Source organism: Echinops telfairi, unplaced genomic scaffold (assembly GCF_000313985.2).
Source record: "Echinops telfairi isolate 266 unplaced genomic scaffold, ASM31398v2 ScPeMD7_4225;HRSCAF=4972, whole genome shotgun sequence".
Lineage (NCBI taxonomy): Eukaryota > Metazoa > Chordata > Mammalia > Afrosoricida > Tenrecidae > Echinops > Echinops telfairi.
In genome coordinates, this window is record NW_022108124.1 from 13,502,865 (window position 1) to 13,514,680 (window position 11,816).

General features: G+C 52.0%; 1 protein-coding gene across 1 annotated transcript in view; it reads right to left on the bottom strand.

Annotated features, from left to right (window-relative positions):
* Positions 1 to 10,304, bottom strand: part of CX3CR1 (C-X3-C motif chemokine receptor 1) — a 20,814-nt gene extending 10,510 nt beyond the window's left edge. Inside the window, exon 1 of the mRNA XM_045295062.1 lies at positions 10,240 to 10,304. The gene's annotated coding sequence lies outside the window, so the exon portion shown is untranslated. The remainder of the gene's footprint in view (positions 1 to 10,239) is intronic.
* Between the last annotated feature and the right edge of the window lie 1,512 nt (positions 10,305 to 11,816).

Here is an 11,816-nt window from a genome sequence, read left to right on the forward strand (position 1 = left end):
GAGGGGGGGAGCAGGGAGGGAGGGGAAAAATGAGGACCTAATGCCAGGGGCTTAAGTGGAGAGGAAATGTTTTGAGAAGGATGAGGGCAATGAATGTACAAATGCGCTTTACACAGTTGATGTATATATGGATTTTGATAAGAGTTGTATGAGCCCCTAATAAAAAAAAAAAAGAAAGATAGCTGCCCCAATAGGCTCAGACCCAGCAACAATCAAGAGGGTGACACCAGACTGGGTAGTGTTTTGTTCTGTTGTGACAGGGCCACTATGAGCCACAACCGACGTGACAGAATCTAGCGACAATGTCAACATGGGGGGGATGGTTTTACCTGATTATCGATCACACAATTTATTGGGTATAAAGTGACAGGCTACAAGGATATTAGTTTGGCTTGAGGCAGTAACTGCCACCCAGGCCTTGAACGCAGAGACAGAGGTTCACTCAGACCCCAAAGGAATCCTTCTGCTGCCCAGAAACTCTCATGAGGTTGTTCATAACCATGGACCCCTGGTAGTGCTTAGATGCTCACCAAAGGGTTGACAGCTTAAGCCCACTAGCCACTCCAGGGTAGAAAGATGTGGCTGTAAGAGTCTACAGCCTTAGGGACCCGATGTGACCATTCTACTCTCTCACGGGGGGCCCTCTCAGTTGGACCAACATCAAGGGTTTTCTCAGACTCCTCACCCTGTCATTCGTGTCTGAGTTAGAAGAGTCTGAGCTTCGAGTGTTTGTGAGGGCCATACCCCAGCAGAATGAATTTCTGTTGGGTCTGTTATATACAATCACCCACTCTCCTCCCCAGCTGCTCACGCCCAACTTCCTCTAGGCCACTTCCTTTTCTCATGCCTGCTCTTTTATTTTTTGCACATGTCTGTGGCCATTGTTTCCAGCCAGCTTCCCTTTCTCAACTTCCCTGCTTGTTTAGGGGACCCAAATCCACCCCCTCCGCCCCCACCCCCTCCTGATGGGCTGCCTTTCCCCTCTTTTGGCCTGCTACCTAGTTTCTAAAGCCACCCTCCCTTTCACCTTCCTGGGTCTCTGCTGATGGCTCTGTAGGCCCTTAGGTGAAGACTGGGTTTAATGTCTAAAGGCAAGAATATGAGAACATTTTGGGTTTGATTTTTTTCCACTCCCTTCAGGCTAAGTGAAGCTAGAGAAGTGTGTGAGCCCCAGCCTTTCCCCACGAGGATGCCAATAGGCTGTTAACGTCCCATTATCTCACCCCAGATAGCCTGCTTCAGGAGAGCCCTGCTGTTCCTGAATGTCTATAGATGTCACTCTGCGCACACCAGAACCCATTTAATCTTCTCCACAAGGGAAGTCATGATCCCCATTGTAGTAATAAGGAACAGAGGTGTAGAGAGATTCATGTCACTTGCTCAAGGAAGCTTGTTCAAGGACTTCGACCTCGTCTCTGCACACAGCCCACGCGCCTTACCATGGCCGGTGCCTGAAGGTTATTGCAGGCCATCTTTCTAGAACCAGAAGGCAAAATGAGCCAGTCTGTCATTCATCCTGGAGTGTTCTTCAAAGGGTTCTCCCTTCAGGACCCATCCCTCTCGGTGGAATGAGCCCCAAGGAACAAAGAGTTATCTGCTTCTTCAACTACTGCTAGGTGTCCCCCACTGCCAGACCCCGGGATCAAACCCTCCTCCATGGTGGTGACAGCCCTGGGTCATTTTCTGTGGACAAGAAAAGACTGAGGATAGGCGCCTTTACTACCGTCAGACGGGGCTGGTGGTTGGAAGAGCCACGTCTCCCCACCGAATGCCATTGAGTCGACCGACTCAGTGGCTTGACAGGACAGAGCTGAGTGGCCCTGTGTGTTTCTGAGGCTGTGAATCTTTACAGGAGTAGGAAGCCTCATCATTTTCCTGAGGAGTAGCTGGTGGTTTTGAACGGATGAACTTGTGGTTAGCAGAACAATGTGTAGCCCACTACACCACCCAGGGCTCCCAAGAGCCATGTAGTTCATAGAAATCCACACACACACCACATGTGTCTGGAAAACCCTAGGGGTGGGGGTATAGGGGGCATTGCCCTCTCTGCCTGGGTTTCCTGCTCTCTGGAAGGAAAGTGTTGGGCTAGACCATCTCTCAAGGTCCAGCCAGCTCTGTGAGAACTAGACAGCAGGCTGCAGTCCTCAACAACAGGAGCTCTCAGTCTACAGCAAAGAGCAAAGGAATCCTGGTGGCCCAGTGCTTACGTGCTCTGCTGCTGATCTCAAGGTTGGCAGTTCAAACCCACCAGCCACTATGGGAGTAAGAAGTGGTGTCTGCTTCCATAAAGACTGATAGCCTCATTCCATGATGCTCACCTTCCCGACATGATCGCTGAAGACAAAGCAGATGCATAAGCAAATGTGGTGAAGAAAGCTGATGGTGCCCGGCTATCAAAAGATATAGCATCTGGGGTCTTGAAGGCTTGAAGATAAACAAGCAGACATCTAGCTGAGAAGGAACAAAGCCCACATGGAAGAAGCACACCAGCCCGTGTGATCATGCGGTGTTGATAGGATCAGGTTTCAGGCAGCAAAGAACAAAACAATCATATCACTGTGAATGAGGGGGAGTGCGGAGTGGAGACCCAAAGCCCATCTGTAGGCAACTGGACATCCCCTTGCAGAAGGGTCACAAGGAATAGACAAGCCAGTCAGGGTGCAGTATAGCACCAAGGAAACATACAACTTTCCTCTAGTTCTTTAAGGCTTCCCCCCATCCCCTACTATCATGACCCTAATTCTACCTTACAAATATGGCTATGCCAGAGGATGCACACTGGTACAGATAAGAGCTGGAAACACAGGGAATCCAGGACAGATAAACCCCTCAGGAGCAATAATGAGATTATCAATACCAGGAGGGAAAGGGGAAGGTAGGGGGAAAAGTGGGAACCAATCACAATGATCTACATATAACCCCCTCCCTAGGGGACGGACAACAGAAAAGTGGGTGAAGGGAGACTTTGGTCAGTGTAAGACATGAAAAAATAATAACAATAATTTATAAATTATCAAGGGTTCATGAGGGAGGGAGGGTGGGGAAGGGATGGGAAAAAAATGAGGAGCTGATACCAAGGGCTCAAGTAGAAGGAAAATGTTTTGAAAATGATGATGGCAACCAATGTACAAAAGTGCTTGTCACAATGGATGTATATGTGGGTTGTGATAAGAGTTGTACAAGCCCCCAATAAAATGATTTAGTTATAAAAAAAGATTGACAGCCTTGGACACCCTGTGAAGCAGCTCGACTCTGTCTTACGATGCCTGGGAATCGCCGGGTGGCCATGGGTTGTTTCGCTTTGTTTCTCTTTTTAGTGTAAAGAGCCCCAGCTGTCCAGCGGGGAACACGAAGCTTCCACGGCTCCCTGTCCCATCAGCCCACGTGCGATCAGCGAAGGCTCTGCTTGGGAGACAGAGAAGAGCTCGATGCGTGGATTCCCTGAAGCCCGGCAAGACTGTAACTTGACGTGTGCAGACAAGGCTGTGCTCACTCTGGTGCTGTTTGGTGTGCCATGCTTTACCGGGGCCTGATGGCTTCCCCATGTACGCTGACCACAGACACCAGGCACCCCTACCTCCCCCCAGAGCAAATACACAGAGCGAGTCTTTATTCCTTGAAGTAAATGAGCCTGCCTGAAACAGACTGCCAGTGATCGCTCTGGCACAAAGGGATACCCCAAGCAAAACCGTGGCAGCAGGAGGCGGCCAGACCACTTAAACAACCTGCCGCTGTTCGGGGTTTGGGCTTGACGCCTCTGCCTACTGTATTAACTCCCTTCTAACAAACCCCACAGTGAGGTTTTGAAAGGAAGTGCCGTTTGAGTTGGTCTCCTCATTGAGCGAGTATCTCGTGGGCATCTTTATCTTGGGTGAGATGCGGAGTGAGAGGCTACGGAGACAAACACGTCTAAGAAACGAAACAAACAACCCAAACCCACGGCCATCGGGCCAGTTCCCATGAAGGGTGACCCTAGAGAGGGCTTCCAAAGCTGTCGATCTTTCGGGAAACAGACAGCCTCGCCTCCCTCCGAGTGGCTGGTGGGTTTGATACTCCTGACCTTTTAGCTAGCAGCCCAAGGCCTAACCCACGGTAGCCATTGTCGTTTCCTGGTAGGCTATAAGAAGAGTTATAGGAAGTTCAAGTAGTCAGCCTTTCTAACGGCCCTCTTGAGGTCTGGGATAGAGTCGTGAAGTGGGTATCCCTGCGAAGTTGCCATTGAAGTTGAGTCTTAAAGTGGGGAGTGGCATTCTGGATAGACAAAGGGGAAGGCATGTATGGTGTTGGGGGAGGACTTTGAAGCCAAAGGTTTGGAGGATCTGAATATAGGGAGGATGCTTGGGAGCCCAGGTCAAACAGAGAGGGTGAGAGAAAGTCCACCAGAAATAGAGGGAGTGAGGATGGCAGAGACAGGAGAATCCCACAAGTTTGAAGCACATTCAGGAAAGGCAGCTACCTGGGGCGGAGGCTCCCGTGAGGCCGGAGAGCAGGCGGGGCCAAGGAGCCAGAGGAGAGGCCGTGCCGGGGACAGAATAAGGAAAACCATGAAAAACTCTGAATGTCCCCCCCCCCCCAAAACAAAACAAAACAAAACAAAAGCCGTCTAGGCGACATCCCTCCGTCCATTCTGGAAACCGTTTCCCAACTCTGCGAGCTGCAGAAACGGACGGCAAGGCATCGATATGGTGCAGAGAAAATCCAGATCGTAGCTCGCGGAGATGCAGTGGGTAGTTGTCTGAGCACATGGACCACATTTTGAAAACTGGGAATCCATCTTGACAGGCTTGGGAGTCTCTCCTCCAACGCTCGGTGTGTGGCTGTTTGTGGTCAGACTCCCACTGTCTCGGATTCCGGCCGGCGAATTTCCCACCACTGGTCACGGGTTCTCTAGGCGATGGATAGGTGAGTAGCTTTCAGTCTGGGGCTCTTTGAACACTGATGCTTGGAGCACGTGTGGGGCCAATGGGTGGTTAGCACTCAACAGCTAGCCTTCAGGAGGTTCCCTGGTGGCATAGTGGTTATGTGCTGGGCTGCTAATGGCAAGGTGAGCAGTTTGAAACCACCAACCAGTCCTTGGGAGAAAGATGGGCTTTTTTTACCTTCCAGAAAGCTCCAGTCTAGGAAACCCACAGGGGCGGTTTTCTCCCCCCAGGCCCCCCTGTGGGGTCGCCATGAGTCAGAACAGACTTGATGGCCGTGAGTTTGGTTTTTTTGGTTTTAGCATCCCTGTGAGTTGGAATGGAACTGACAGAAAGAAGGTTTTGGTTTTGGGGCGGTGGTGGTAGTGGTGGTGATATCTTCTAGAAACCCACCGCCGTCAAGTTGATTCTGAGTCATCCAGTCGATGGGACCCGAGGGTTCCTGAGGGTTCTGAGCGGTGCCACTCCCCAGGGTTTCTGAGACGGTCACACCTTCTGGGAGCACGCCATCTCCTCTTCCTCCCGTGGAGGGACTTGTGGGTCTGCACTTTCCTGATGGCAGCCCAGGGCTTCTTCCTCCGACAGGCCCGCGGATGGACTTGTTCGGAGCAGTTGGTGCTTGATTGCTGGTCATCCACCGGCACCAGGGGAGAAAGGTTTCCCTAAAACACCACAACCAGGAAGACCCAAAGGAGGGCAGTTTCACCCTGTGCTTTTAGATTTGCGGGACAACTGTGCAGCAAGGAATGGCACAGCGCCTTCCCTCCCTCCCCACAGCGGCCTGCATCTCCCGTGAACATGCCTGAGTGCTCATGCACCCACCGGGGGGGCTGCATTTTCAAAGCACTGCGGTAGGGGAGGGGGAGTGGGGCGGGGGGAAGGGCAAAAGACACCAGGCAAACCCCAGACCTGCTGCAAGAACCCACGAATGTGAGCATCATGGGCAGAAACGGAACCCTGGTGTTGGTGGTGGTGGTGGTGAGCTATCGAATGGATGCTGACTCCTAGTGACCCCAGAGGACAGTGTAGAATGGTCCCCTCGGGCCATCCAAAGCTGTCATCTTTAAGGGAGCAGAGTGTCAGGTCTTTTAGCCTATGGAGTGGCTGGTGGGTTCAAACGGCTGACCTTTGGGCTAGTTGCCCCGGTGGGCGCATCAGCAGTGTGCCCCCAGGGTCCCTTTCATCTTATTTAAGGATGCATGTTTCAGTAGGAAAGTTACAGAGGGATGCAACTCTTCGGAGGGTTGACCACAACGGCAGGGTTGTGGTTGCTTGGGGTTGGGGTGAGGGGCAGGGCTGTGGTCAGGATTGGACGTGCGGGACGTCTCCTGGGGTCTGGCAAGGCTCCTTCCTTGTGCGTGGAGAGTGGTTTTGTGGGAGATTAGTGCACAGAAAGTTGTTAACCTGGACACTGCACTTTGAGTTCTGGTTCTGATACTGTTAGGCTTTCTAGAGGGATAGAGGAGGATCCTGTTCGGGTCAGAGGTTGGGCCTGGAGAGGTTCTGGGTCTCAAGGAGAAGGTTCTTTGAGGTCTGGCCTTTTGGTTTGGAGGAACACCCCTGACCACGGATGCCACTCCACCCTCCCACCAGCGTAGGGGTCGCGGAGGGAGATGAGCATTGACTCTGGACTAGGTCCGCCACCACAAGCCCCCTGTCTTTCCCCACTGTATGGCCCGATCAATCCCAGCCCGGCTTCTAGCAGCAAGTGACCATGAATCTCCCCCACCCATGCGGAGCTGACCAGAGCTGGCTGAAACAGCTAGCAGCAAGTGGTCCTGAATCTCACACACACACCTGCGGAGCTGACCAGAGCTGGCTATGTAAAGCAGCTTTGTGAGTTTTTTTCTTTCTTTTGCTCATGGCCCGTTTTGTTCACGGCCTGTTTGGCTCAGTGCCCGCTTTGTTCTCGACCTCTGCCCCCTGCTCTGCACCCAGCACGGATACACCCAGAACCAGGAAGACACCTTACATTCCAGAAACCCGGACATACCTGTATCTCCCAATCCCTGACTACTTTACCTTATATATGTACTCAAGACCGCCCAGTCACATGTTCCTGGCTATATAAACACCACTCCTGGAGTGCGAGTCCCTCGGCCCGGACACTGTGGACGGTGGGACTTCGCCCAGGCTGGGTTTTTCTCCCCAATAAAGCCTGTTTGCTCTAATTGGACTGATTTGGTCTCTGGCGCCTCTCGACCACCTTACACCCACCATCCTGGGCCCTTGACAATATCACTCAAAGGCCGTGAGTATTCTTAAGGAACCTCGACTTTCTGAGCCTCCTTTGCGCCCTCATCACAGCCAGTGTTGTTTCTTGGACGCCAACCATGGGCCAGGCTAAGTACTTGGAACTCTTTGTTGCCTTTCATCCTCACAGACATCCCAAAGGCACCCATCCCAGGGCTTCTACCTTTGCAACTCAATGGCCAGTCTCCGTTGGAAGCACAGGAAACGGAGGCTTAGCAAGGCCAAGTGACGTGCAAATAAGTGCAGATCCAGGACTTCATTTCCCAGCGGGGTTGGGGTGTGGGATTGAAGGAGACATCCTAGGCAGAGCTCCCCATGGTTGAAGACTGATTCGCAACCTTCCTCATGCAGTTTCCTTTCATACAGTTCCTCATGTTGTGGTGACCCACTCAACCATAAAATTATGTTCGCTGCTACTTCATCACATTTTGTTACTGTGATGAATTGTCATGTAAATATCTGATAGGCAGGATGTATTTTCATTGTGCCAAATTGAACGCAATTAAAGCAGAGTGATTAATCACCAAGAAAATATGTAATTCTCTACTGTGAAATATTTATTTCTAATGATAAATAAGTGAAATTTTGTCTTGAAGCAGTATGTAGCATGGGTAACAGTCTTCCCGCTGGGTACTCGTCTCTGGGCGTATCTGCATGTGGGCAGACTTGCCTGGAGACGATAGAGGAGCGGTGTCTCAGTTCCTAAGACCTTTGGAAATACATGTTTTCCAATGGTCTTAAGCAATCCTTGTGAAAGGGTCGTTGGACCCCCAAAGGGGTCACGAACCACAGGTTGAGAACCGCTGGTTTAAGAGCTGTCAGTCTGAAAGCGGACAAGACGCTGTCCGGCTCTGCTTCCCTTTGTGAAAAGAAAGGGCATGTTTCCATTCGGTCCTTCCCAAGCCCTATCTCTTCTGAGTGGTCCTGAGCCCAGTGGTGTAAACGGTTAAGCACGAGATGACTGGCTGAAGAGAGGAGGGGGGCTGTTTGAGCCCCCCAAGCCCCTCCGCAGAAAGGCCTGGCGGCCTGCTGCCAAAGGATCACAGCTTTGAAAACCCTCCGGCACAGCCCTCTTCTGAAACACCTGAGCAGGAATGAAGGCGGCGGCAGCTAGCCACAAGCCCCGCCACTGCCCCGCCTCTGCCCCCTGTCCGCCCTGCCCTCACCCCCGGAAGCCCAGCCCCTCCCGAGCACCGGAGGCCCCTTCTCAGATTCCCAGACGGTCCCTGCACGCCGAGGCTCACTTGGGAAGTCTTCTTACTCGCTTTTCACACTGTCCCATCTTCCTCTTTTCCCTTTTTGGGTTCAACTTTTTTTTTTTTTCTACGTTAAATTTTCCCTCCCAAACAGTATTTTGTAAGAAGAAGAAATGCCTCGGATTCCCTGGCGTTCCTCTGGGTTCAGCTGGGCCCTCTCGCAGGGCTCGGAGGGGCTGTCATGCCGCCCAAGCCACCACGGTCCTTCTCCCCGATGGACCTTGGTGTCACAGCATGAAGCACTCGGTGGCTAACTGACCACAGCGCTGCTCTGTCTCCCAGCAGAATCACAGTCGGCTGGAAGCATTCGGCTGCAAAAGGTTACTGTCTTGCTTCCTGTCTTGCCCCTATCACACGTAGCCCCCCTTTATTTCTTTCTGAAAACTGTGCTTTCCAAGCGCACAAGCCTTCTGAGCCGATCATCCTCACCACAGCGACTCAATCCAAGCTCACTGCATTCCCGTGGCTGCCGAGGCATGGCATGCACCACAGGACATGCACTACAGACCTGCCCCCTGTGGGTTTCCGGGACTGTCACCGATTCTTGGGAGTTGAACGCTACCTCGAACTGCTCCTCTGCCTGGTGGCACGGTAGTTTGCGAGTTGAGCTGCATATGGCAGTCAGCAGTTCAAAATCACCAGCCACTCCTTGGGACAAAGATGAGGCTTTCCACTCTCATGAAGAGTTACAGTCTTGGAAGCCCCCAGGGACCACTCCACCCTCTCCTCTAGGGTGGCTTTGAATCAACTCAATACAAGTCAGTCTGGTCATAGTGACCTTGACATCATACATCAATATTGAACATCAGATCCATGCTGCTAGTGTATGGATGAAAACACTTCCTACTGGGGCTGCAACATGTGCTCATTATAGAAAACATAGATGCGACAGTTAGGGTTCCAGGTGTGAAAAATGTGGATGTCACCCAAAAAGCGTAGCCCCAAAGGGGGGAAATGCCACTTGTTACTCTACCACCTGGAATCCTACATCTTTCTCCTTCTGATCTTTATGCATATGTTTTGTTAATCATTTTAAACCTCAAAAGTCATTTAAAATTGTTATTATATTTTAGAGCAGACAGAAGCAGAGAGAACCCCCACAAGCCCATCATCTGGTTTACACAGTTAGCAATGCCTGACGGGGCTCTGTCCGTTCTCCACTCCATGCCCGAGTTCTATCTAAGAAGCCCACCCATTGAATCACTTCACCCATGCACACTTAAGCGTGGGTTTCTGAATGACAACGGCGCTTACTTATTAAACTAGAACTTCAGTCCTTAGTTCTCACCTTAAAAAAAGAATAATTCCTCTATATTGTCCTGGTGCAATTTTATATGCTTCCCCACCCCCTCCCTAGTTAAGGTCGAATCATGATCATGTACCCTCAACCCTCCGATGTCATTAATAACACTCCTGGTCATAGGCTGTGGGGCGCTGGTGACACCGTGGTTATGGGTTGGGCTGCCAACTGCAAAGCCAACAGTTCAAATCCACCCCAGCCTCTCTGAGGGAGAATGATGGGGCCATCTCCTGTAAAGAGTTACCGTCTGGGAACCTCACAGGGGTGCAGCTTTCCCTGCCCATGGAGTCACTGTGAGTCAGCATTGTGCCTCAGTGGCAGTGAATCTGGTTGGGAAAAGCCATAGGCTTATCACAAGTGATACAATCACACTCAACACTTCCATTAAACAGTCTCTTAATTTGGGCACGTATGGTAAAACCAACCTCATTAGCAGCTTTGATCATGGACTGCTGACCGCCATGTCCCCCACGACCACAGGTGCATGCGGAACCAAGCTCTCTGTACCTACCTTGGTGGCTCCGGAAAGCAGAGGCCGGGAGGTGCCAATCAGCCAGTCCTCACGCAGCCTCTGCCAGTGGTTAGTGCTTCCCTCTTGCACCCTCTGAGGGCATCTCACTTGCGAAGTTGACCAATAGCCTCTGGTTTCCTGTGAGGTAGACTATCTTTAGACGGGCTGCAGGCCAGCGCAGAAGCTCCCGGCTGGAGGCCGGCCAACGGCAGGAAGGTCTGGATGTACAAACTGGGGACCACATCCTGGGACAGAGCGGGAGGTGGTTTGAGGCAGCCCTGATTTGGGTTATTTACCACCCCCACCCCCCAGAAGACAGTTGAGCTCCCATTGTCTAGGGTACTCTCAGGCAAGTCACAACGCCTTAAAAGCCTCAGCTTTCTAGCCCAGGAAAACTTACAGACTGCACTGGAGCGAGGGTTTGAAGAGAGAGTCCACCTTGAGGCACCTCGGGTCTCTGCAGTGTGGCCGGCAGAAGCTACAGAGATGAGTCACCTCAGGCTCTGCCTCAGACCTCCCAAGTCAGACGTTGCATTCGAACAACATCAGGAAAGATGTGTCTGACCAGATGCCAGGGCCTGGCTCCAGATAGACCCTCAACATCCATTCTTAAATGCACCCATGACTACTGCAAGGGACCCTCCCCTGCATCCCAGCCTTCCCTTGGTTCTAGTTCCTGTGGTCTAAGCATGTGCCCTCCACCCTCCAATGTCATTGCAGTGCTGTGAGCTTCCCTGGCTTTCTTCCTCAGTCCTGGCACAACAGCGCCTGCCTAGGATGGAGCTGTCGAGAGGGGCTGCGCTGCCTCAGCTCTGCAGTCTGCACACACTTCAGGAAGCCCATCTTCCCGTTCCTGCAGGCCACCTTTCCCTGCTGTTTGGTCAGAAGGCTGGGGCCCCTCCCACCTGCTTTCTGCTACTGGCCCTTTCCCATCCCACTCAAGACCCATCTCCCTTTGCAGGGCCGGCTGCCTCCGTCTTTGTCTCAAACTCGGACTGCCCTCTGCTTCTCCACACTCTCCTTGCTAGGATCTGACCAGTGTAAGGTAGTTGAGAGGCGCCAGAGACCAAATCAGTCGAATTAGAGCAAACAGGCTTTATTGGGGAGAAAAACCCAGCCTGGGCGAAGTCCCACAGTCCACAGTGTCTGGGCCGAGGGCGTTGCGCCCCAGGCTACAGGGGTGGTGCTATATGGCCAGAGAATATGTGAGTGGGCTGTCTTGAGTTCTGTAGCGTCCCGGCCTGCGGGACGCACGAGCAGGGCCCTGCAGGGAAAGGCAGACCTGGGTGGAAGAAAAGACACGGAGACGTGGAGCAAGACAAACACTGATCAAGCTCCATTTATTTGGGCAAAGCTCGGGGCATATAAAGGGGAACTGGGAGGTGCATATTTTAATAAGGTGTGCTACACAACATCCAATCCAACATGTACATTAATGAAGCATAAGAACGTTAACCAATCAGCTGCAGGTAAAAAGGCGCGCGCTAGTTCTCAAAGACGTCCTGCATGCAGACTAAGGTTCATCCGGCGTAATGCAAAGTCCATCTTAGTCCAATGAGCGCTCGGCATTATTAACC